Below are 25,978 nucleotides of genomic sequence, written 5' to 3'. Positions count from 1 at the left end.
CTCTCTTCCCGCCGAACAATCACCCGGCAGTCCCCTATCCAACCAACAACACACAAGCCCGCTGGCAGTACCGGGTTTATTCTACCAGCACCCCGCATCCTACACACCCTCCTCAACAACCCAAATACAAATCCCCAGTATTCTTCTCCCCTCCGCCGCCTAGCTCTCTTCAACCTTAACCAATTATTTCTTGTCGGATGCTAAAAAAAGATCAAAGACCCCCAGCTGAGGATGGGCATGTTAATGAGAGTCAGACAGGCAGGCAGAGCAGAGATGCAGGCAGGCAGAACAGAGAAGCAGGCAGCTGATGCAACGCCGTGGCAAGGCTAGTGCAATCCAGGCAGCTGACTTCTATTTCTCGCAGGATGACTGCGATGAATTATGCATCCCCTTGGAGCAAAAAGCTAGTCTCTCCCCACCCCCATCTATCCGTCTCTCTCCTGCTGCATTTGGGTTCTGTTCCAACCAGTCTCTGTGCCCTGGATGAGCATTAACATGTAATCCGAGGAGGCTCCATCTCTCTCCTCCTGCCCCTAACACATGTGAAGCTCAGTGTGGCACAAGGGGTACAGTCCACTGACTGATGTAATCTACTGTCCGTGTGCTTTGTGAATGTCATCGCGACCTGAGTGCATATGTTACAAGATATCAAACACATGTATAGTATTGTATTGTACACAAGCATGCACTCACACCCATTGGGCCTTTACAATTATGTACTGGTGCGAGTTGTGGAAAGTTGGTTTCATATCATACTCCCATTGGAAAGCAGACAGTCCTGCACTGCAGTACAACTGGAGAAACTGGAAATGAAACACTTCCATTTTATTCTAACATTGTGTTTGTATTCTGTTTTCATATACTCACATATAAGATGACCCTGAGCGAAATGTGCTTGTGTCTGACCTTGAATTCACCCATTCAGTTAAGTGGAGGAGAGAACACTAGTCATTTAACGCACTGTTCAGTGACTGCAGGGGGAAAGAAGTGTTAGATCGATAATAAAAAGAAATCCAAAAACAGGGCAAACCCTTTAATAAGGACAATAGCGAACCTGTCATGCATGAAGAACAATACCCAAACCCCAAGAACAGTGATGATGCAATCAGCTAAGATAGTGTCCTAAAACCACTCTGGCTCTCTTTTGTTTCTCTGGATGGTTTTGGCCTCTTCAAGCCAGTGTGTGAAGTCTGTGCAGTGGGCTGTTCATAATTCAGCATTCTGGGCTTTCTGTGGCTCACTGTGTTGATAGTGCTAGCACGCGAGAGGGCATAGCCTAATCACACACAGGCCTTTTCCCACTGCCAGTGTGGAGGCAGAGCCTGGTGCCATTGCGGGTGGTACTGCATGGGGCCTAAGAGCGATCAGGGTCCTGCAGCTGCAGGCTGGGTATGTGTGTGTGTGCATGTATGTGTGCATGTGTGTGTATGGGTTCTATATGTGTATGTGTTTTAACCCTTACCTGGGTGCTGCTTGTTACTGCAGACTGTAAGTAGAGTGGAGTGGGCCTACTACTACCCCAGCTGCAACAGCCTGGATCTCCGGCCCAAAACGCTGTAATTATGTCGGATTAGCGGGGGCTCTTTCTCCAGACCGGCTGCCAAACATTTTGTCCCAGATTACTGTTCCGCCACTAAGCTGCTGAACTCGGTCAGTGTCGGGAGGCTGCCCCGGGTGGAATTACACCGCCACGGGCGCCATGAGGGGGGGGGGGGGGGTTAGGGTTGGCAGGGCCACAGGGCTCTCACTGGGACACTTGACCTTCATGAGCACAGGGCAGACCTGGTGTTAGCCATACCAGGCAGTCATACCCGGAGTCCTCTGGCTACATCAATGGTGGGTGAGATATGGTATTAGTCAAACAGCACATAGTGTTCCTACTTTGCCTAATGCATTTAGAAGTCATTAAGGGATCTTGATTACTTTCTAATTGCTTTTTGACTACCCACATCCATTTTGTACGACTTTGCTCTGAGCTCTGTGCTGATTGGTTCCCATACCACCTGCCATCTTTCTGAGAAAAAAAAAGAAAGTGGAATTACAGACACAAAGGGAGAGATATAGTTTTCAACTTTTTTATTCAATCTGAACCAAAATCAGATGTTTAGAGAGAAATCCTGAGTAACAACACCATATTTACTTTGAGTAAAGTACTTCATTGGAACGGAATCATGGTCCACCTTGTTGTATTAGTGGGTCATATAAACACCGGTTCCACATCTAACCACAAGTGAACACAGCATAGCATCAACATGTTAAAAAAACATATCAAGTACTTCGGTGGACAGGGGGGGGGGGGTAATGGATCAATGGCAGTACCCCCCTCTCTGGGCTAGCATACTGTACACATAGAGGCCCCCACACTATACTCCCATCCCCCCTACCGAGGACTTCAGAACGTCAAACACCTTCAGGGCAGACTCGATACAGCCGTCGAAATTGGAATGTGTGAAGCCGTCGCCCCCACACACCAACAGAGGCTGGGACAGCGGCGTCATCTGCCCTGGGCAGTCGGCCACCGAGCTCGTCACCTAATTAGTTGAGAAAGAGAGAGGGGGTGGTGGGGTAGAGAGGGGGGGAGGGGGTGGAGAGAGAAGGGCCATACAGCAGCAGGTGGAGTGGCCCTAACGGTCTCTAGACCCAATAGAGAGGGCTGATTAGTCCTTCATGCTGCTGCTGAGCTATTGAGTGGAATCGGCAGCTCACTGTCCTTCACTGATAAATGATGCATTGATTGTATACTACACTACTGAAGCCCAATTGTTGTCATGGCCACAGATGTATCTATTTCTACAGCTACAGTAGAACGTGTATTGAGACAATGATTTGTTTGTGCTACAGTTATCCTGCAATCCAAAAAAACTGTCTGTGCTCAAGTTACCTCTGGATGAACGTGGTGGGATACCACAGATCAAGCCATAAAATGCACTGCCTTTGGCTAGACAGGCAGATAGCGAATCAGCCTCGCAGCCAACTGTCTTCCTCATGTTTAAATCCTGAATGCTGAGAGTTAAGTGTGTTAATGACTTGGGAGTGTAAACACACAAGCCGGTGTACGTGTCGTAACTTCTGTCAGAGGCTTCTGCTGGCCTGTACTAAGAGGAGAGGCAGCAGATGGATAAACATCGAGGTACGCTGCCCTGCACCGCTAAGGGTAAGGAAATAGGATCCATTTCCTGCTGGGGCTTTTAATAGGCATCGTTATAGGCTACTATGTGCTGCTATCATAACCCCCAACCTCCACCTCCCTCCATCCCCACTCCTCCCCCAAAACATAATTGTTTGTTTGCTCATGCATCCTTGAAAAGGTCATCACCATGTAAATCAATTGATGATAAGCATTTTTGTTGAAATGTGGCCATGGACAAATTGTTTGGTTCACTCTAGTGGTACGTTGATAAAGTGGCCCTGGGCCCTGCCGTCTCCATATACAGTGTGAGGCTGACTTCCCAGGGCAAAGAGCACGGAGCGCCAAGGAGGAGGGTTTGGGACCTTAAGATAAACGCCCCAATATAAACACGTTTTATCTCAAGGAAAGCAAGAGATTTCGACAGCTGAGAATACGTCTGCTTCATAAGAGAAGTAATCTAAAGAGCACGCAACTTATAACCTTTATTTTAGCAACAGTTAAACTGCTATAACTGTTAGGATCAATCATGCATTTGTGTCTCTCTGTCACAAGGGTCTTTGTTAGAATGACTGCTAGTGCATTTGACAGGGAGCTGATGTGTGTACAGTGTGAGTGAGTGTGCATATGTATGTGTGTGTGTCTGCGCATTCCATTATGAATGTGTGTGTGTCTATATTATAATACAAATGTGCTTGTGTGTGTTACAGTACAAATGTGTGTGTGTGTGTGCGTTCTATCATGGCCCATCCAGTTCCAGTGGGCCTTGGCCCATGCTCTGGCACTCCCAGTGATGTGGCCTCCCACACAGATGTTCTGTGGCCTCTGACCCCCAGCCCAGCCTAGCTTAGCAGAGTGTGTGTGGGTGTGTGTTGGAGCGAGAGAGAGAGAGAGAGAGAGAGAGAGGAGAGAGGAGAGAGGAGAGAGAGAGCACATTTAAGAGATTGAGTGATGCAATCGCCGAGTGTGTACTTCAATCACTACAGAAGAGTGATGAACAGCTACGAGAGCCCTTGGAGGACATATTCTTGCTGGACATAAGTAGTGTAAATAAAGTCACAGTATCTGGTCCAAGAAGAACATAGAGATTCAGGGAAACATCACAGTAAACAGGACATTGGAGCTACTTGAAAAAGGAACACCATGTCCAGGCAGTCTCCGTACACTACACTCATGTGGTATACAGAAGCAGAAAACCGTAATATATTTAAGTTTAGTACGGCGTGATCATGATAGACACAGCATGTCACTCATCAATGTTCTTTACACAGACGATGAGTTTTACTGAACCGAGTCTAACCCTCTGACCTTCTTTCCATGTATCTTGACAGGACTGTGAAGTAGCAACAGTTATTATCTCTTAAAGTATCTATGAAGAAAAAAAATAACTCTTCCTCTTCTCTCAATGAGTGAATGAAATAAAACTCCTGGTATTATCTCTCCTCACTCGATGAAGTAATACAGTAAAACCCCTGGTATTTTCTCTCCTCACTCGATGAAGTAATACAGTAAAACTCCTGTCTGAGTAACCCCTCTCACCTGTGAGTATCTCCACTTCTGGCACTTGATACTGTCGGGCTGTGGCAAGCCAGGCAGCAGCTTGTTCAGCTTCACCAGGATGATAGGCTCCACCTGCTCCTTGGCCTCCTCCAGGTGTTTGACACCAAATGGAACACTGGTGTGGACCACCATGGAGGGACCGTACTCTGGGGATTCTGCACAGGCAAGCACATACAGCACAGTTCAGAACCATACCACCATAGACGGACTGCACTCTGCAGACTTTGCACATCACAGGGACACACAGGAATACGGCACAGCTAAGAACACAGTTCAGTTCACAATTCAGTTCAGTTCACAATTCAGAATTCTGGTTTGTGAATAGAATTTTTGATTCAATTTGTTTTTTTAAGACATTTATGTTTTGGCCATACTGACCTTCATCAGAATCGACTTCTAAGTCAGTGAAAGCGCAATTGTACAGTTGAACAGTAAACACTATGAAATATATACTACCGTTCAAAAGTCTGGGGTCACTTAGAAATGTCCTTGTTGTTGAAAGAAAAGCATATTTTTTGTCCATTAAAATAAGATCAAATTGATCAGAAATACAGTGTAGACATTGTTAATGTTGTAAATTACTATTGTAGCTGGAATATCTACATAGGAGTACAGAGGCCCAATATCAGCAACCATCACTCCTGTGTTCCAATGGCACGTTGTGTTAGCTAATCAAGTTTATAATTTTAAAAGGCTAATTGATCATTAGAAAACCCTTTTGCAATTATGTTAGCACAGCTTAAAACTGTCGTGCTGATTAAAGAAGCAATAAAACTGTCCTTCTTTAGACTAGTTGAGTATCTGGAGCATCAGTATTTGTGGGTTCGATTACAGGCTCAAAATAGCCCGAAACAAAGACTTTCTTCTGAAACTTTTTTTCTACTCTTCTGAGAAATGAAGGATATTCCATGCGAGAAATTGCCAAGAAATTGAAGATCTGGTACAACGCTGTGTACTACTCCCTTCACAGAACAGCAAAAACTGGGAATAACCAGAATAGAAAGAGGAGTGGGAGGCCCCGGTGCACAACTGAGCAAGAGGACAAGTACCTTAGAGTGTCTAGTTTGAGAAGCAGACGCCTCAAGTCCTCTGGAGCTCTGTCAGAGTGACCATCGGGTTCTTGGTCAATTCCCTGACCAAGGCCCTTGCTCAGTTTGGCCGGGCGACCGGCCAGCTCTAGAAAGAGTCTTGGTGGTTCCAAACTTCTTCCATTTAGAAATGATGGAGGCCACTGTGTTTTTGGGGACCTTTCAATGCTGCAGAATTTTTTTGGTACCCTTCCCCAGATCTGTGCCTTGACATAATCCTGTCCCGGAGCTCTACGGACAATTCCTTTGACCTCATGGCTTGTTTTTTTCTCTGACATGCCCTGCCAACTGTGGGACCTTAGATAGACAGGTGTGTGCCCTTCCAAATCATGTCCAATCAATTGAATTTACCACAGGTGGCCTCCAATCAAATTGTATAAACATCTCATGGATGATCAATGGAAACAGGATGCAACTGAGCTCAATTTCGAGTCTCATAGCAAAGGGTCTGAATACTTATTTCTGTTTTGAATTTTTTTATACATATGCAAAAATATCATTATGGGGTATTGTGTGTAGATTGATGAGGATTATATTTAATACATTTTAGAATAAGGCTGTAACGTAACAAAATGTGGAAAAAGTCAAGGGGTCTGAATACTTTCCGAATGCACTGTTTGTTGAGTGTTTGGTAACTGTACACACAACAGAAAGGCTTGGAGCCCTGTCTGCTGAGGATCCGGTTGTGTGGCGGTGACATCATGCGGGGAGTGGACACAGTGAGATCCTGTTTCTAATGACAGACAGACAGACAGACAGACAGACAGACAGACAGACAGACAGACAGACAGACAGACAGACAGACAGACAGACAGACAGACAGACAGACAGACAGACAGACAGACAGACAGACAGACAGACAGACAGACAGACAGACAGACAGACAGACAGACAGCGCTCTGAACCATACAGGATGTTTTGCATTGATTTATCGAGGCTGTACGTCATGAAGTTATCTCTCTAATGACATCGTCTTAAAACCATATTTAAACTGATTGTGGAGAATAATGGTTTACTGCCGCCAATAAACATGTCCCGCAATTGACCTGCTGGAGCGGGAAACAGAGTTACTACGAGGTCAATCATTTCCTCCAGCTTGGCTCGTTTTTTTTTTAAAGCGGCAGACGGGACAACGTTGCGTGAGGGAGTGCACACACATCAAACACAGCCGGTTGTTTTGTTCAGAGCCTAGCTGGAGATGCTGAATTCCCTTGTAGGGAACTAGGGAGGGTCACAGTGTGGACAGTGTAGGGACAGGGAGACTCCAGTTTGGTGACAGTGACTATAGCACACAGACAGGCTACAGCACCCATTCGCTGGGGTCTGTCCAACGTCTGTCCAGTGGGCCATTCTGGTTTGGCTCATTGGTTAGAGAGCCACCCTAACCAGTTTTTGACATCATAGTCCCCGGCCATAGGGCCTGACAGAGAGAGAAAATGAGAGAGGGAGAGAAAGAAAGAGGAGGAAGACAAAGATGAGAGAAGTATGAGGAAAGAGTTGAAGATAAAGAGATAAGACAGATGGAGGTGGGGAAACAGTGTGTATGTTGGTAGCAAGGTAGGCAAGTAGGCGAGAGGCTGGCACAAACTCGGCTTCTGAAGGAGAAGTAAGAAAAAAAACACACAGGTTACTAGGTTCACTAGGTAGACAGGCACAACTCAGAGCAAGTTGGCACCAAATGATGTGTTGTGCAATTTGCACGAGTTGTTAACTCACTTGCATATTTCATTCCAATCGGAGTACAGATGAAACTCTGAACATGAAGCTGTTTACTCTTAAATCTTCCTCAGGGGGCCGTCCTGTCTTGGTGACGCAGGAGGGCCATTGTCCTGTCCTGTGTGCTCTGTGACCTGACACCTGTTCCCCTGGTCACAACAAGCTCCCTGTTTTAGACCACTAGAGAGTTGGGGAGACGCTCCACAGCTATTCTTACAGCACCTCTCCTGCTCTCTGCATTCCCAGGCTTTCAAAGGGCCAGTCAGAAATCATCTGTGCTTGCACCCTGCTTACTTGAGCTACAAGCAAAATACATTACACAAAGGAACAATAAGATTAAAGCGTAGCGGGGGAGGGCGAGAGGAGGAGCGCGAGAGGAGGAGCGCAGTAGCATAACCGGGGCAGAGGAGCCTTGTAGAATGAAACATTTACCAGCTCCTCTAATTAGGATGTTGCCTTCTGAACACTGGAGTGGATGAGAGGTGACAGGTGCGTGAACACTTTCAAAAGAGTATCTATCGCTCTCAGTTTTTCCTCGCACTCTTTCTCACACATACACAAGTGACGTGCAAACATGCGCTTGTGCGCGCGCACACACACACACACACATCGTTTTTCACTGAAGCACACACGCACATATTTGTCTCTCTGTGAAACACACACACACCCCCCTCCAGGTCTGATATAAGATGATGTTGCTCCTTCTCATAGAAGCCGAGAGGCAGTGGTTTTCTAGCAGAGCTGATAATGAAGGCTGGTGTGTGTAGAAGCCTGATCTTAGGGTGTTGTGCTCTCCTGCTCAGTATCTGCTGCATCTCCCTTCTGTGTTCAAATCAGCAATGAAGTCTGACTACCAAATGGACAAGCCTAGCCCAGCACTCACAGAGCCAATCAAACACTAAGGTCTACGGAGGCTCTCAACAGCACGGCAGCGCCGTCAAATAAGTGAATGATGTGAGGTTGAATGAAAACGTCAGAACTTAAACACTGGGATTTTTTGTTGTTGTTGACATTTACATTTGTACACCAAATGCAGCTTGACAAAGTCAAGAAAGAATCCAGTGGACTGGAGGTATAAGCTAGCGAGGAAAGTTAAAGGCCTGCTGAACAGTGGCACTCAATCAGGGAGCAATTCTGATGTATGCCTTCCAGAGAGGGCGAGGGGGGGGGGGGGGGGGGGGTGCAGAAAAGGAAACAGAAAAAGAGAGTGGAAAATAAAGAGACAGAGAAAAAGAGAGTGGAAAATAAAGAGACAGACAGACAAACGCACACAGAGAAAGAGAATGGCGGCACTGACCTAAATTGCGCTTTTGATCGTCGATGGCAATGAAGCGAATGCAGGGATTATTGGAGACGTACTTGGCGGCCCAGGGGACATCGATGTGAGCCTGGGCCTTTGTAGAAGAGGCCCAGCGCATAGCGCTGACGAGTAGCTTACCGCCCCAAGCTGCTGCCGCTGACTCTCCTCTAGCACTGTCGCATAGGGAAACAGAGGGACAATGTCAGGGAGTTTAAGCCTGTTACCAGGTCGGCATCAGTTAGCCGAGCCTGGATACACAGAACCTACAGTATGCTTACAATGGATACCACTATGAGGTGATGGGACTGCGCCCCGAAGTCTAGGAATCTGTCATGCTTTCAGGTACCAGTGTCAGGCTTCACTCATTCATCCCCACTGAGCCCTCAACGATGAGACATTAAATGACATGGATTGCATTTTCTTGAAGGATTGGATCCAAGCAGGCTTACGGCAGTAACATTAATGCATTACTGAAAAAAGGGACATATCATTCATGTCAAAACTGGAGTATCATATCAAATGATGTTTGTGTGCTCACAGTATAATTAACGAGCAAGCATTCAGTCTACTGAGGCAAGATAGCTACTGCCTACCAGACCACATGCATTCACCCTGAAAGCTTGGGCGCAACTAAATAACTAAACTAATGTCCATATTGCATACGGTAGAAGAGATGTTCTCTCCTTAGTTTATTTATAAGGGTTTTGGAGTTGTTTTTTCAAAGCAACGCTGTCCTTGTTTCCAGTCTGAAACATCTGTTGTTTATTGGCCTCTGAAGCGCTAGCTTGGCCGTGCTTTAGTTATTTAGGGCCCCAGAGTATGGAGCATACACAGGTCAGAGGTCAACGCTGTGGATTCTAATACATATTTCTACTAGAACACGTTGAACAGAAAAATAACTATTTTAATCTAGGCCAACAGTGAGTCCTAAGAGAAGCAGCAAGTAAGCTAACCTGGCGGTCGTCTCTGGACGGCCCTAAAAAATACATGACTGAGGCGGATTCTTGGAGCGCAGAGCTGAAATGTGGGTAGATAAACTTTAGTTAAACTTAACCTATGCATGCAGGACAAATGGACTGGTTGTGCGACAGCCATTTCTGAATCTGAACAACAACTCACAGCAGGGTCAGTAGAATATATTTGGAAATAATTGCAAACAAAATAACCATAAAGTAAAACAGGGGCAGAGAGGCAAAGAGATAAAAATGTGTGAGGCTTACGAACACAGAAATAGTCCCTGAGCACAAGCCATCTTAACATGTTGCACAGTACAAACAACTATAAGCACCACAGCTGTATGCCTAACGTCCCAGTGACCAAAGCTATTAAAACAACAGAATTAAAAGTGACCCCACCTATATTCCCGGTGCTGTAGTTATACTAACAAGCAAATGTTCATCTAATTAGCTGCACAACGGGCTGACGACGGGGGAATATGACAGCGCCAGTCACAAGGTCACATGACTTTCCCAGGGTATTGGGCCTTTTATAATTTTCTGTGTCATCCTGGAACATCTGGCCCAGATTAGGCCCATGTAAATGTGGACCTCGGTATGGCCGGACAATCTGCTGCGGCATCGCACAAATACATGGGCGCACACACATGCACGGGTGCACACACACGCTCGCGCGGACGGACAAACACAGACAGACAGACACACACACACAGGGCCTGTCTGACGCATCCACAAAGAGGCTTTCTGTTTCTCATGAAAACGGAGCAAGCCCATTGTTGATGCCGTTTAAAGATCTCAGACATGGGCAGGGGGGAAGCTTATCTCGTCTCAGAGTACCATTTTAAAACAGAGTACAGTCCCGCACCAACTGTGGATTTAGTACTCTTACTAAATGCATTCAACGTAAACACAGTCGGTCAGAACCTCGGCGAACATCTGGTAATGGAAAAGATTCTAATGATCTGAATAGAGACAAATCTTTTAGAAGACTTTGTTCAATTTAACGGTCAGCACTGGGGTCCACCCACCATACTTTACCTAGACCTCATTCATGGAGCTGTTCAAGGTATAGCCCTAGTAGATGTGAGGAGAATGTTTACTCAGGATCAAAACTAGCCTGAGTAATGTGGCTTGTCCCAATGCGTTGTTAATGGAATCCTCACAGTCCTCCCGCCTCAAATGAAGGCATGCTCCATTTCATCTCCTCTGCATGTTTCTACTAATTGTGTCCTGATGAAGGCTTATTGAAGGCTCATTCATCAGTTCAGTGCCTTCTCTGCTCATTCTCTGCTCTCTTCAGTGGTTTGCACTCCAGTGTTTTGTTGTGGGTGGGTGAGAGAGATGCCTTGCGTTTTTCCAGATTACTGTCCAATGTGGCAATCTGGGGGAGTTATTGGATCCGGTGCCCAATTCTAGCACAGATGTTTAACAGGTGGTGGATAGTGTTGCATTAAATGTTTTGGTATGAATAAACATGGAACAGGTGTGTGTGTGTGTGTGTGTGTGTGTGTGTGTGTGTGTGTGTGTGTGTGTGTGTGTGTGTGTGTGTGTGTGTGTGTGTGTGTGTGTGAAATACAGTACCTTGTGTTCAGGTCTCTAAATATACATTGCATTACTGTACATTATATTGCATAAAGATCTATTAGTTAAAGTCGTTAAGACATTAGGAACCATTCAATTCTATTAGGGCTGACCCCATTTAGTCGACTGGTCAATAAATGGAAAAAATCATGGTGTACAAGACTGTCTGATTCGTGTCTGTCTGAGTGGACTGATCTATCATGGAGGGAATGGGAATAGCACAGTCCATCAGTCTAAGACATTTGCTATTAAAATTGTATATGGTTATATTATGGCACCTTTTCCTAGACCATGTTTCTGTGTATATAATAGAAAAGTGAATCGCATTTTGGTGTTGAGAAGAATGCGGCGGAGGCAGAAGCGGAGAGAAAAAAGCCCTTGCCTTAATTAATTGTCTAAGAAAAGTGAGAAGAGAGGAAAGCCCAACTTAATTAGGTCTATAATCAATAGCAGGGGTGCCACTTTGGTTGTAGAAGTGGGGGGGACATAACCTGATGGGAGGTCTGGGGTTCCTCTCCTTGAATTTTTGGGCCATCTAAAGCTCATTTCCTGCATTTTTACACAATCCAATATGCAGTCTCTATTTAGAACAAAAAGTAAGCAAAAATACCCACAGTCATCTATGTAAGAGATCATTATTAAACATGTTTAAGTGATTAATAAGACTGAACTAGATCAAAGGTAATTCAATAATAAAATATTGTGTTGCTCCTTTAACCAATAAACTAACAAATGAGCAACTCTTGAAAAAATACAAATAAATAAAATGCAGCCTGACCGACCAGCAGCCCGAGACGCCTGCACGCCCGACCCCCACCAGTAGTCAATAACTCAACTCGCACCCAACACAATTTCCTTCCCCGTTCACACCTTTCACCTTTTTAATTTAAAGGGAAAGGTTTGAAATAAATAAAACACATACACTTCAAATATACATTAACACACAGAAACAGCAAATCCTCCATATAATTATTCTCATACTACTAATAGTACTGAAGAGCTCTTTTTACTTGCACACAATATATTTGGGTCGCCCCGTCCTGTCCCTAACGGTCCACCACCCTACAGCCCGCCAACCCAACACACCCAACTTAGCTTTAGGATTTTAGTGAAACATTCATTATTGGTATCAGGTGAGTTAGGCCAAGGCCAGAGAGACAATCCACAGGACGGCAGACCCCCATGGCCAGGACTGAGCAGCCAAGCAGCTAGGGATTGCCTAGATAGGTATCTCCCCCTGGCGTGGGCATGTTTTCAATACAGACTCCTTTAGTCCTACTGTATTTCATACAAGTCATCCAGACCTTATGATATTTGCCCAGTATAGCCTTCATTGTGTAATAAATCAAATCTAGTGATACATAACTTGACATTGTGGGAGGAAAACCAACTTTCAATTAATGGCAATGCATTTCTCAGCCACTATAAATTCTTGGTTACACCGTTTCTTCAGAAAACAGTCTCCAGTTTCAACATTTCTAAGCAAACAAAAACAGGGAGAAGGGAGAATCTGTAGACATGCTGAGATAAAAAGAAGATACTCTTTGCCAGAAATCAGCTAGCCTTCACAAGACCAAAACATATGCAAATATGTCCCCTTTCGTGTTTTACACCTCCAGCAGAGGAATGACATTTCTGAGTGCATGTAATCCAGTTTCACTGGCATACAGTACATTCTATGGATGGTCTTACACTGCAGTAGTTTATGTCTGAGATGATAGGAACATGACTGGGCATTCAAACTTATCTGTATCCATTCATCATCATCAATAGCTTCTACTGGGTCTTCCTCCCATTTTTGTTTGACATATTTTTTGTCATTGGGGAAAGCCTCTATCAACCCTTGATACAGTTTGGAAGTCAACTTTGGAGGTTTGTCAGACTGCCTTAAAATAGCATCTGGCTTGTCCAGTGTTTTCTGAACAGAGAGAATAAAGTGCTGTATCTGCAAAAATTCCCTCACCTCTGTCACAGATTGGTCTTCCCTGGTTGCCTGACCCTGCTGAGACCCCTGTCACCATCTGATCCTCCTAAAATGAGGCATGACAAAGAATTACCTTGGTGTACATTTATACATTATACTATCCAAGAACAGAATAAATGGTTCAATAATTGAAATGACTATTATTCTCAGATCCCAGACTGTAGCTTTAAGCTTCAGCTGCTGTCATGTAACTACTGTAGGTCTACCCATCAATTCAAGATGGAACTTTGTATAATTCACTGATATACCTGCAGGTCCCGACTGAGATCATTGTGGCGCGGTCTGCATTTTTCAAGCTAAGGGACGGGAGGGGGCGGTCAGGAGCAAAAGCTAGCCAAGTTCATTAACTTCTGAAACAAGACAAAATAAAGGCTGCAAAACATTTCCATAGAAACAACATCTGTTAGATAGTAATAATAGCCACCTCATATCACTATCTGACAGATAACTAGAGGCTAGAGGTGACATGGTTGTGGTAGTTACTAGTTAGTGTAGCTTATATATTCACCTCAGTTGAGAGGGGATGAAACATTAGCTAACATTACTGTACATGTCAGTTACAATACTAGCTCAGCACTGTGAATAAACACTAGTTTAGTTTTCTGTTAAGTTACACAGCAGTTACCTTGCCAGCTATATTCAGTCAACTAAAGAGTAGCCAGTTTCTGCTCTGCTTGCTTTTACAACTCGGTGAAAGAGCGCAACACACATTTCTTTACATTTACATTTTAGTCATTTAGCAGACATTCTTATCCAGAACGACCTGCAGTAGTGAATGCATACATTTCATACATTTTTTTTTCTTCTCCGTACTGGTCCCCCGTGGGAAAACACACACTGAACTATGCTCAACTCTCCCGTGCTGGTTCAGCCAGCCTGCCAGAAGCTTTGTCTTCACACAGCCTGTCAGCCTGCTCTGTGGTGTCCGTGCGGTCCTAAATCCAGCCGGCTGAACACTCCAAGCAGGCTACCCGAGCGCTCGGAGTCCAATGGTCCTAAAGCACAACGTGTCGCATTATGTATCACATTGTAATGATAAAACTGGGGGGGACAAAAATGCCATTTTTGAATTTGGGGGGGACAAGGCCCCCCCCCCACCCCAGTGAATGTTGCGCCCCTGATCAATAGCCTAACTATTAAATGTGCCTGGCTTTATAAAATCAGCCATATATATCTGCAAACATAAGACAGATCCTGCTTCTGTTGCCTGTTTGAGTGATGGTTTAATAGCCTACTAATTCCGTGAGCACCAAGTCTCAGGCAACCACAACATGTTGGATAAACAATTTCACAAATTCAGCCGTTTTAAATCTTTTCTATGCTGTAATAAAGGCTTTACACTTTTTTTTCCGTTAGACCAGCTTCTCTGGTATTATTTATAATAATAACAACAACCCTCCTTTTTCCTTGAGCTCCTTCTTATTGTTATTATTATGATGATCATTATAATAATAAGTAATGTCATTATCATAAGTAGGCTTAGTATAGCAGCCTTGTATAACCACCATCGAGCTGTAGGCCTAAGAGCGCATCCTGTTAAGTCTTAATACTTACTCAAGCCTATATTCCAATACTTACATAGGCTACTGTATCAATCAATCATTTATTTGTTCATGTCATCACACAGCATAAAAGTCATTCGTGACTTGAAATGCAATCAAGCATTTTAGTTTTAAAATAAAATAACAAAGCGACCATTGACTAATTGGCGTAAACAATAAATAGGCCTAAAGCGTTCCATTTTGGAAATTGCATTCATGAATGAATGCGACTGTTTTTAGTCTTTGCTGTAATAAAGGATTTACAAAAAACAGACTCTCTGGTACGCTTATAATGTATTTAGTGTTGTTTACATTGTTCCAAACAGTCGGAAAATACATAGTAAAAAAAGTATATTGTAATCTAACAACACCTGTTTGGCACATATAATATGCATGTAGCACTTGCTCCTTACCTTCTTTTTCTTGATTTCCAGTATTTTCCACTTTATTACACACATCTGACTTCCCCTTTACCTCCTGAGCAACCAGTAAACAATCCACCATTTCAAGTTTATTTGTCACGTTCTCTGCATCCATTTTGCTGTCACGTGTTACGGTGTTCAGAGTTTGATATAATACATTTATTGATGTGATTATGATATGTTATAGGTCAGGCCCTATTGTCTCATGTGTAGAGAGCAAGGGTTGAGGGAATAGGGATAGCCTCAGACAACAACATTGATGTATACGCTGATTCGTTGAGCAAGTTTATTAGGAAGTGCATCGGTGATGTTGTACCCTTGGTGACGATGAAAACCTTTCCCAACCAGAAACCGTGGATTGATGGCAGCATTCGCGCAAAACTGAAAGCGCGAACCACTGCTTTCAATCATGGCAAGGCGACCGGAAACATGACCGAATACAGTGCAGCTATTCCCTCTGCAAGGCAATCAAACAAGCAAAGCGTCAGTATAGAGACAAAGTAGAGTCGCAATTCAACGGCTCAGACACGAGACGTAGGGTCTACAGTCAATCACGGATTACAAAAAGAAAACCAGCCCCGTCGTGGACACCGACGTCTTGCTCCCAGATAAATTAAACAACTTCTTTGCTCGCTTTGAGGACAATACAGTACCACTGACACGGCCCGCTACCAAAACCTGCGGGCTCTCCTTCACCGCGGCCAACGTGAGTAAAACATTTAAACTTGTTAACCCTCGCAAGGCTGCCGGCCCAGATGGCAACCCTAGCCGCATCCTCAGAGCATGCGCAGACCAGCTGGCTGGTGTGTTTACGGACATATTCAATCAATCCCTATCCCAGTCTGCTGTTCCCACATGCTTCAAGAGGGCCACCATTGCTCCTGTTCCCAAGAAAGCTAAGATAACTGAGCTAAATGACTATCGCCCCGTAGCACTCACTTCCGTCATCATGAAGTGCTTTGAGAGACAAGTCAAGGATCATATCACCTCCAACCTACCTGACACCCTAGACCCACTCCAATTTGCTTACTGCCCCAATAGGTCCACAGACGACGGAATTGCAATCACACTGCCCTAACCCATCTGGTCAAGAGGAATACCTATGTAAGAATGCTGTTCATCGATTACAGCTCAGCATTTAACACCATAGTACCCTCCAAACTCGTCATTAAGCTTGGGGCCCTGGGTCTCAACCCCGCCCCATGCAACTAGGTCCTGGACTTCCTGATGGGCCGCCCCCAGGTGGTGAGGGTAGGAAACAACATCTCCACCCCGCTGATCCTCACCACTGGGGCCCCACAAGGGTGCATTCTCAGCCCTCTCCTGTACTCACTGTTCACCCATGACTGCGTGGCCATGCACGCCTCCAACTCAATCATCAAGTTTTCAGATGACACTACAGTGGTAGGCTTGATTACCAACAACGACAAGACGGCCTACAGGGAGGAGGTGAGGGCCCTTGGAGTGTGGTGTCAGGAAAATAACCTCACACTCAACGTCAACAAAACAAAGGAGATGATCGTGGACTTCAGGAAACAGCAGAGGGAGAACCCCCCCATCCACATCGACGGGACAGTAGTGGAGAAGGTGGAAAGTTTTACGTTCCTCGGCGTACACATCACGAACAAACTGAAATGGTCCACCGACACAGACAGCGTGGTGAAGAAGGCGCAACAGCGCCTCTTCAACCTCAGGAGGCTGAAGAAATTTGGCTTGTCACCGAAAACACTCAAACTTTTACAGATGCACAATCGAGAGCATCCTGTCGGGCTGTATCACGGCCTGGTACGGCAACTGCTCCATCCACAACCGTAAGGCTCTCCAGAGGGTAGTGAGGTCTGCACAACACATCACCGGGGACAAACTACCTGCCCTCCAGGAAACCTACCCCACCTGATGTCACAGGAAGGCCAAAAAGATCATCAAGGACAACAACCACCCGAGCCACTGCCTGTTCACCTCGCTATCATCCAGAAGGTGAGGTCAGTACAGGTGCATCAAAGCTGGGACCGAGAGACTGAAAAACAGCTTCTATCTCAAGGCCATCAGACTGTTAAACAGCCATCACTAACATTGAGTGGCTGCTGCTAACATACTGACTCAATCTCTAGCCACTTTAATAATAAAAAATTGGATGTAATAAATAAATATATCACTAGTCACTTTAAACAATGCCACTTTATATAATGTTTACATACCCTACATTACTCATGTACTCTATACCATCTACTGCATCTTGCCTATGCCGCACGGCCATCACTCATCCATATATTTATATGTGCATATACTTATTCATTCCTTTACACTTGTGTGTATAAGGAAGTTGTTGTGAAATTGTTAGATTACTTGTTGGATATTACTGCACGGTCGGAACTAGAAGCACAAGCATTTCGCTACACTCGCATTAACATCTGCTAACCATGTGTATGTGACCAATAAAATTTGATTTTAATGTTTTCCCTAAACAAATGAGGGATTTTGGTAACGTAACTTTTCAGTCAGAAATGGCTGTAATTACGTTGCAGCTTCAGCAACACGGACAGTGTGATACACACTGTTGATGTTCTGTGTTGGTCGCTGCAGCAGGGAAGGAAGCGAGATAAATGGGTGCTAGTCACACAGTCACTCGCTGTTTATTTTAAACACAGCGCAGCAAGTCTGAGCCCTGGCCCAGCACTATCAAATCAATTGCGGTTGGCCTCCCTCTAGTCATTTGTGTGTCTTAATTATTTCATCAAACAGTTCGTTTAAAGCTCAGTGCATATACTTGTTTTGATTCAAATGTGTCTATATATGGAAAAAATACAAATGTAAAAATGTTGACCAAGCGATTGCTCAACAGAACAGATGACTCTTGGTCGACCAAGATTTTTTTTGGTCGGGGACAGCCCTACTTTTTATGTCTGTTGGTTTACTGACTATGACACTCAATATTCATTCTGCACAAAAAGGAGAAGACAGATACATCTGAAAAAGTCTCTTCTGCAAAAGTGGGGCCTCTTTGGACCTCTCCAACCACCTTCATTCACCAAGAGACAGTACTGCAAAACACACACGTTATCCTCTCACACTTGTCACCACAGAGGCCTCCGGAGTGGGGGTGCCTGCTTTCTGTCTGTCCATACATTATACATTTCCTCGGCATTCCCTCTGCAGAGACTTGGCCAGCTGTGCTTTACGTGCTGAGAGGAGTGGCTCTCTCCAACCCTGGTGGTTTTGAACAAATGCTTTACGGCTCCTATAAAACACATTCGGCGCGTACAGTTCACCACTAAAAAAAGTCCATATGAGCAGAGGCCTTTTCTATACAATCACCTGGATGTGTTGCAGGGATCTACGAAGGTCTTCCGTATGTGTGTGTGCGAACACGTGTATGTGTGTGATTGTGTGTGTGAGCATGGGTGTGCCTGCATGAGTGTGTGAGAAATGAACATAAAGAGAGAACAAATGTGTGTATGTGCACACACCCACATGTGTGTGTGTGTGTGTGTATGTGTCAGCGTACTTGGAGTTCAGTGCAGATGAGAAGGTTAACATTTTCCAGCGGGGTGGTGGTGCAGTGGGGCTGCCGCTGTGTTTTGTGTGTGTGTGTGTGTACCGGTGGCCTCCCTGGTCTTTGATGTGGGAGTGGGCACGCTTGCACTGCACATAAGCACACAGCCAAGACAACGCAGGAGTGGCTTCGGGAGAAGTCTCTGAATGTCCTTGAGTGAACCAGCCAGACCCCGGACTTGAACCCGATCGAACATCTCTGGAGATACCGCAAAATAGACGTTCAGCAATGCTCCCCATCCAACCTGACAGAGCTTGAGAGGATCTGCAGAGAATGGGAGAAACTCCCCAAATACAGGTGTGCCAAGCTTGTAGCATCATACCCATGAAGACTCGAGGCTGTAATCGCTGCCAAAGGTTCTTCAAGAAAGTACTGAGTAAAGGGTCTGAATACTTATGTAAATGTGATATTTCCATTTTTTATTTTTAATACATTTGCAAACATAAAAATATATATATATTTTTTTTTTCATTATGGGGTATTGTGTGTAGATTGATGAGGGAAGAAAACAATTGAATCCATTTTAGAATAAGGCTGTAACATAACAAAATGTTTAAAAAGTCAAAGGGGTCTGAATACTTTCCGAATGCACTGTAAATGCCTATAAAAACGGTGGGACGGTGGGCATAAAAATGCCTCTAACTGATGGGATACACAAGCTACATTACTTGCCCAACGACAACAGTTTTATCAAAATGGACTGGTTGATTGAAGTACGGAAATACGTGTTCCAACAACGAGCTGCAGTTTTGGAATAATTGCATCCCGTCTATTTTCCGCTTAGGCTACTTTGCGAACTGATAGTGCCATTTAGAATTGGTTAGCCTAGGCTATAACCGCCTAAACATAGACAGGTTCCACACTGAAAATATGCAAAAAACATTTGTTTGATAAAGAAAAAGATCATATTTTCATCAGAATCACCAAACCTAGGCCTACTCACCAGACAGATGTCGTGGCTGTAATTTATCACCATGCAGTGTTCAACTTGGAATTGATTAAACCATTAAGAAAATACAAATAACTGGCAAAATAAACAAAATCGAACATCTGTAGGCTGATATTGAAAATAACACATATTTTGGTTTGTAACCCTGAAAATGGTTTATTTCAATGCACCAAACTGAGCCCCTTTTCAAATGATCTCTCTTTGACAATAACTGTTCCAGACGCGTGAGATGTGCACTTTGCACTGCCAACTTTTTTTTCATTTGGAAAAACATTGTTATATTTTATTCTGTTATATTGCATCATGTTTTTGCTATAAAAGAGATGCGTCTTGACTGTATAATAAAACAAGGCTATGCCTTTGCACAGCCATAGGCTTTTACAAGCAAGCGCCACTGCTGAGGTTACTGCCTTTTTGAAGATTGTGTTCCACGATATAATATAACCAGTTGATATTATAGATTCAATAAATGAATCTTAAAGGCAATCGTTTTTTATTGATTGAATATATATATGAGGCAATTTAGCAATTAGGTTTTGTTATCTGTAATGGATATGATAAATTAGGCATTGTTGTGCAGGTTCGCATATTTTTTTCCCATTTCTGGCCCTGCCCTTCTAAAAATGTATAATTTTTCCATTACATGTACTTGAAAAAAATCATGGGAGTAGTCGAACAGTCAAAAAATGTCAAATGCCCATCCCTAGTATAGAAGTTCATACCCTGTCAATATCCATACTAAAATGAATGCACAGCACATATAGTACAGTAGCAAAGGTCAAATGAACAATTCATTTTAAAATGCCCCTCGGGTATGCTTTACAATGTCTATACATCCGAATTGGGACTGTCTATGGTTTACACCCCATACTTTAAGAAGGATTTATTCCAACAGTCAATTACAATGGCCCTTTATATGTGGACCCGCAGGCTTACTGTCTGATGTGCTAGAATTAAACTGCCTATCAATGCCTTAATTAAATGCCATAATTCAAATATTTATGACTATACCACAGCAAGAAGAAAAGAGAAGAGCTTTGTATAGTGAAGTGAAAGGTGGATATGGAAGTCACAGTATCTATTGTCATCACCACAGTAAGGGAGGGAGGAGTACTGTAAAGCATAAATGAAAAAAAAAATGTTTATACTCTAAAATGTGCTCAATGTTAAGGTCATGGTCCATGGCAAACAAATAGCTATCTACCTGTTCTGGGGGTGGTGGTGGTGGGGAAGCCTTCAACACCATTCAAATACACACTATTTTACCTCATTTCAAGATTCACAATGAGGTGCTCTGAAAACACACAACAGTTGCACTGAGGAGGAAATACATTGCCCTTTAAGACATGAATGTATGGTGAAGTGAGACATGTATAGTGCAATGAATGCACATCACAACATTTTCCCTTGTTGAATGACGTAATGTTAAGGAAACAATGCGTCCTTGGGAGAATCTCAATTGCATTTCCTTGATTCCTTGCATCTTCTCTCTTCTGCCTCCTTCTCAAAACCCATTGGATGAGAAGGTCAGAGGAGAGAGGACGTGAGGAATCAAGGAAATGCAATTGAGATTCTCCTCGTGTTCAAATAAAATGGCTGCTCCTCTCCTAGCCCCTCTACTCTCCTGTGTCCACCTGTCCTCTAGTCTGATAGGATACATGCTCCCCTGCACGTCGCCATCCCCGGAGGCAAGCGCTTCGCCCCTTCACACCGCAATGTCTTTTCACTTAATTGCATTTTTGTCAAACCTTGTAAAGGATCTGTGCGGGCGGCGGAGTGGCAGCCATGTGGAGTCGCGCATCACTTGGAAGGCCCGGTTACACATCATAAACGGCAATGCCTCTTCCCCATCTGGCAGGGGCAAGGCTGTAAAAGAGAATGTTATTGTGAAACTCGCTCGACGGCTCACAGCCGATCAATGGGGTGTAAAAGGGAGGGGGAGAGCGAGAGAGAGAGTGAAGGGAGAAACATTCAGGCCAGGCAAGGGCGTTTTCACATAAAATCCCAAAGTTCAGAGTTGGGTATTAAACATTCGGCCCATCACTCCCCTACTTGTGTGGCATGTCCTTAAGGCAACACCAGGAAGACCGACTGTGATGCCCAATACCCTTGCAGACTGTCCACTGTGTGAGTTCGAAGCACAGACCCAAGTGAATCGGTCCAGCCTCTCCTTATACTTCCAGCATCTCACTGCTCTGCTATAGTCCTGTCCCACAATTCACTAATATGCAGACTGTTAGTAGAACTCCGGCAGGTACTCTAGTGGTTAGAGCATTAGGCCAGTAATCGATAGGTTGCTGGCTTGAATCCCTGAGCTGACAGGGTAAAAATCTGTCGTTCTGCCCCTGAACAAGGCAGTTAACCCACTGTTCCCTGGTAGGCCGTCATTGTAAATAAGAATTTGTTCTTAACTGACTTGTCTAGTTAAATAAAGGTTAAAAAATTATAATAATAAAATATACTCTGTGCCAGAAGGGAGGAGGGCCCAGGATATATATGGCATGTTTACTCACCATGTCAGGGTGCTAGACTGCCATTGCTACATAAAGACTGTGCTGGGTTGGATGAGATTTATAGGCCCTGCAGCCTGGGCCAAGGAACTAGGAAGAACCACAGGCCTGCAGTGCTGCTGCTGGACTCCAAATGAGTGGGGAGTGTGAGCAGGGAGTGTGTACTGGCAGGCACTGTTAATCACTGCAGCTCTAGTGGGGGGGGGTCAGGAGTCTTGTTCGCTAAATGTAGGACTACTGTGACACTCAAGGTGCATGTTTCCCTCCTAAAACTACAGGTTTAGGATCAGATTACTTTCCTAAATAATCCTATCTTTAACAATTAGGGGAATGAAATAATATCTGAACCTGGACTGGGGCAATATGGGACTGCAGTGAGCTACCTTAATGGTGCTCTAAGAGGATCCCATCTTTGACCATTAGTAAGGAGGAGAACATCACATCCATTGCATGGGGCGGCAGGTAGCCTAAGTGTCACAGAGGCTCTCCGCGCTGACTCTCACACCTCTGTTTTCATCCTCCTAGATCTATCCGCTGCCTTTGACACTGTGAACCATCGGATCCTCCTCTTCACCGTCACAGTGCTGGGCATCTCAGGCTTTGCACAATGTTGGATTGCATCCTACCGGACAGGCCGCTAGTACCAGGTGATGTGGAGAGGATCTGTGTCTGCACCACGTCCTCTCACCACTGCCTTCGCAGGTCCCTAATAACATTCAAATACAAATGGTGTCCCCCAGGGCTCGATTCTAGGCCCTCTTAGTCACTCGGCTCCGTCAAATCCTCACATGATCTCTCCTATTATTGCTATGCGGATGACACTCAACTACTTTTCTCCTTCCCCCCTTCTGACACCCAGGTAGCGACACAAATCTCTGCATGCCTCGCAGATATCTCAGCTTGGATGTCTGCCCACCACCTCAAGCTCAACCTCGACAAGACGGAGCTCCTCTTCCTCCCATGGAAGGCCTGCCTGCACTAAGACCTCTCTCTCCATCACGGTTGACAACTCCACAGTGTCCACTTCCCAGAATGCAAAGAGCTTTGGTGTGACCCTGGACAACAAACACTCTGTGGTTTTCTGCAAACATCAAAGCAGTGACTCGCTCCTGCAGGGTCATGCACCACAACATCCATAGAGCACGACCCTACCTCACACAGGAAGCTGCACAGGTCCTAATCCAGGCACGCCATCTCCCGCCCGGACTACAAGTTCTCCCATGTCACGCGCTGCTCTGTACACTCCACTGGCATCCAGTCGAAACTTTAAAGTTCTTGAAATTTTCCGAATTGACTGTCATTTCTCTCTGCTTATTTGAGCTGTTCTTGCCATAATATGGACTTGGTCTTTTACCAAATAGGGCTATCTTCTGTATACCACCCCTACCTTGTCACAACACAACTGATTGGCTCAAATGCATTAAGAAGGAAAGAAATTCCACAAATTAACTTTTAACAAGGCACACCTATTAATTGAAATGCATTCCAGGTGACTACCTCATGAAGCTGGTTGAGAGAATGCCAAGAGTGTGGAAAGCTGTCATCAAGGCAAAGGGTGACTACTTTGAAGAATTTCAAATCTAAAATATATTTTTTGGGTTACTACATGATTCCATGTGTTATTTCATAGTTTTGATGTATTCACCATTATTCTACAATGTAGAAAATAGTAAAAAAAAATGTTTAGAAAACTTGAATGAGTAGGTGTCCCCTAATTGTAAAAATATACTTAATTACAAAAAGTAAAAGTAGAAATCATTTCATATTCCATATATTAAGCAAACCAAATGGCACTGTTTTCTTGTTATTTAAATGTATGGATAACCAGGTGCACACCACAACACTCAGACATAATTTACAAACAAAGCATTTGTGTTTAGTGAGTCCGTCAGATCAGAGGCAGTAGGGATGTTATCTTGATTAGTGCATGAATAGGATCATTTTCCTGCCATGCTAAGCATTCGAAATGTATCAAGTACTTTTGGGTGTCAGGGAAAATGTATGAAGTAAAAAGTACATTATTATCTTTAGGAATGTACTGGAGTAAAAGTAAAAGTTGTCAAAAATATAAATAGTAAAGTAAAAGTACAGATACCCCAAAAAACTACTTAAGTAGTGCTTGAAAGTATTTTTTACTGAAGTACTTTACACCACTGCCGTTCTGCTACCCCTGGTTTCTTGGCCCTCCCACCCCTACGGGAGGTCAGCCCAGCCCAGCCAAAGCTCTTTTTCTATCCTTGCACCTCAAATGGTGGAACCAGCTTCCCCTGAAGCTAGGACAGCAGAGTCCCTGCCCATCTTCCGAAAACATCTGAAACCTACCTCTTAAAAGAGAATCTTAAATCATCTTAAATAATCCCCCCCCCCCCCCCCCCGAACAATTATTAAAATAACACCCTTGCTTTTCCTGACCTAACACTTGCACTTGATAATCTGAGAAGATCCTTGTATGTCCCTCTCACTCTAATAAGGATGGTTTGTCCACCAACACCAACTCTATAATAAAAGAGAGTCAACCAGCAAGACAAAATGAGGAAGGCTAACATACAACAGCACGATGAGATGAGAAACACTGCAAATACACTGACCACAACCACAGGCCTGTTAACACAGAAGCCTAGGTGTCAAGTGATGTACACGCTTTCCTTGACATGAATGATAAAGTGTGACAACAGTTAAGAAATAAGATGGTAAAAAAGGAAGTACAAAGTGCAACATCTCAGTGGTCTGCACACACTGTTACTGTAAACGTTCTTGAGTGCCATGTTTCCAAGCGTAATTTAAAAAGCATGGCTGAATGTGATATGCAAAGAATGAACTGTGCCACACAAACCAAGTACTCAATGAAAAAAGCTAAGTCCTGGCACTCTTACCGGCAAGTGTTTATTCACAAAATCATCAGCATCTGTTTATTTTTAAAACGGGGGTGGTAGGAGATTTATTTCACGTTAGTATTGTTTAAACTGGACATTGTTGCGAGTGAACACAAAGGTTTGAATGGGTCAGAACACTACTCCCAGCCATTCTCCATTGTTCCCAGCCAGGACCTTGCCTTTGGCTGCTTCCCTAGGGGGGCTCGGCCCCAGCACCACCGCAGCGCATTCAAAAGTTATTCATAGAGCCAGCACTGCGCGCTCGAGGCGAGCTCTAACTGCACCGTTCCCCCAATTTATGATCTCTTAGCCCTTTAAAGGTTGATTTAATATTTGCCTGAGAGGTTTTGGACGGCATCCCATTAGTTAGAAGGGGAAAAAAAGAAAAAGGAGGTTGTTTTGCTAACCTTTAATGCACTTGTACGTGAACTGTGTCCAACAATAAGTAAAATATGTATTGGGCAGGGTGAGTCATTGGCGTGCGTACTGAGAGGGGAAGAGAGGAGAGGTCAGCGGCTCAGCACTCTGTGTCTGTCAGCGGTCAGAAAGCCCCCACGCAGGAGTGACCGGGCCCCGTCATTAGCCCCGTTTCCCAATGGATCCCATCTGAGAACTAATTTGTTGGAATGACGAATGGCGTAGACAATATATTTTAGGAAGGGGGCTAAATGACTTTTCCAACTGCAGCACGCATCTAGATTTGGGTAGGATTAGAGACGCTCTACAAAGAGAATGAGGTAGTGTGTTGGCCAGACAGAGGAGTCTGGATGAAGTAGCGTACTAGGGCTTTTACCATCAGAACGGGTCAGAATATCTCA

General features: G+C 44.3%; 2 long non-coding RNA genes across 3 annotated transcripts in view; one reads left to right on the top strand and one right to left on the bottom strand.

The window, feature by feature from the left end:
- Nucleotides 1-1,692: 1,692 nt before the first annotated feature.
- Nucleotides 1,693-25,978, bottom strand: part of LOC106589389 (uncharacterized) — a 28,192-nt gene continuing 3,906 nt past the window's right edge. Inside the window, exons 2-6 of one of the 2 annotated variants that reach the window (XR_006762541.2) lie at nt 13,561-13,662; nt 13,292-13,358; nt 8,789-8,964; nt 4,667-4,842; nt 1,693-3,969 (exon numbers count right to left, since the gene is read on the bottom strand). This is a non-coding gene — a long non-coding RNA (uncharacterized LOC106589389). The remainder of the gene's footprint in view (nt 3,970-4,666; nt 4,843-8,788; nt 8,965-13,291; nt 13,359-13,560; nt 13,663-25,978) is intronic. The other variant, XR_014383023.1, reaches the window with a different exon arrangement.
- LOC123731433 (uncharacterized) lies at nt 18,508-24,813 on the top strand. The gene is made up of 3 exons (XR_006762542.2): nt 18,508-19,125; nt 22,813-22,934; nt 23,147-24,813. It is a non-coding gene; the product is annotated as an uncharacterized LOC123731433 (long non-coding RNA).

The sequence above is a fragment of the Salmo salar genome, chromosome 28 (genome assembly GCF_965601325.2).
Source record: "Salmo salar chromosome 28, fSalSal1, whole genome shotgun sequence".
Lineage (NCBI taxonomy): Eukaryota > Metazoa > Chordata > Actinopteri > Salmoniformes > Salmonidae > Salmo > Salmo salar.
The sequence above is the reverse complement of the archived record's forward strand: the minus strand, read 5'-3'. Positions and strand labels throughout refer to the sequence as shown.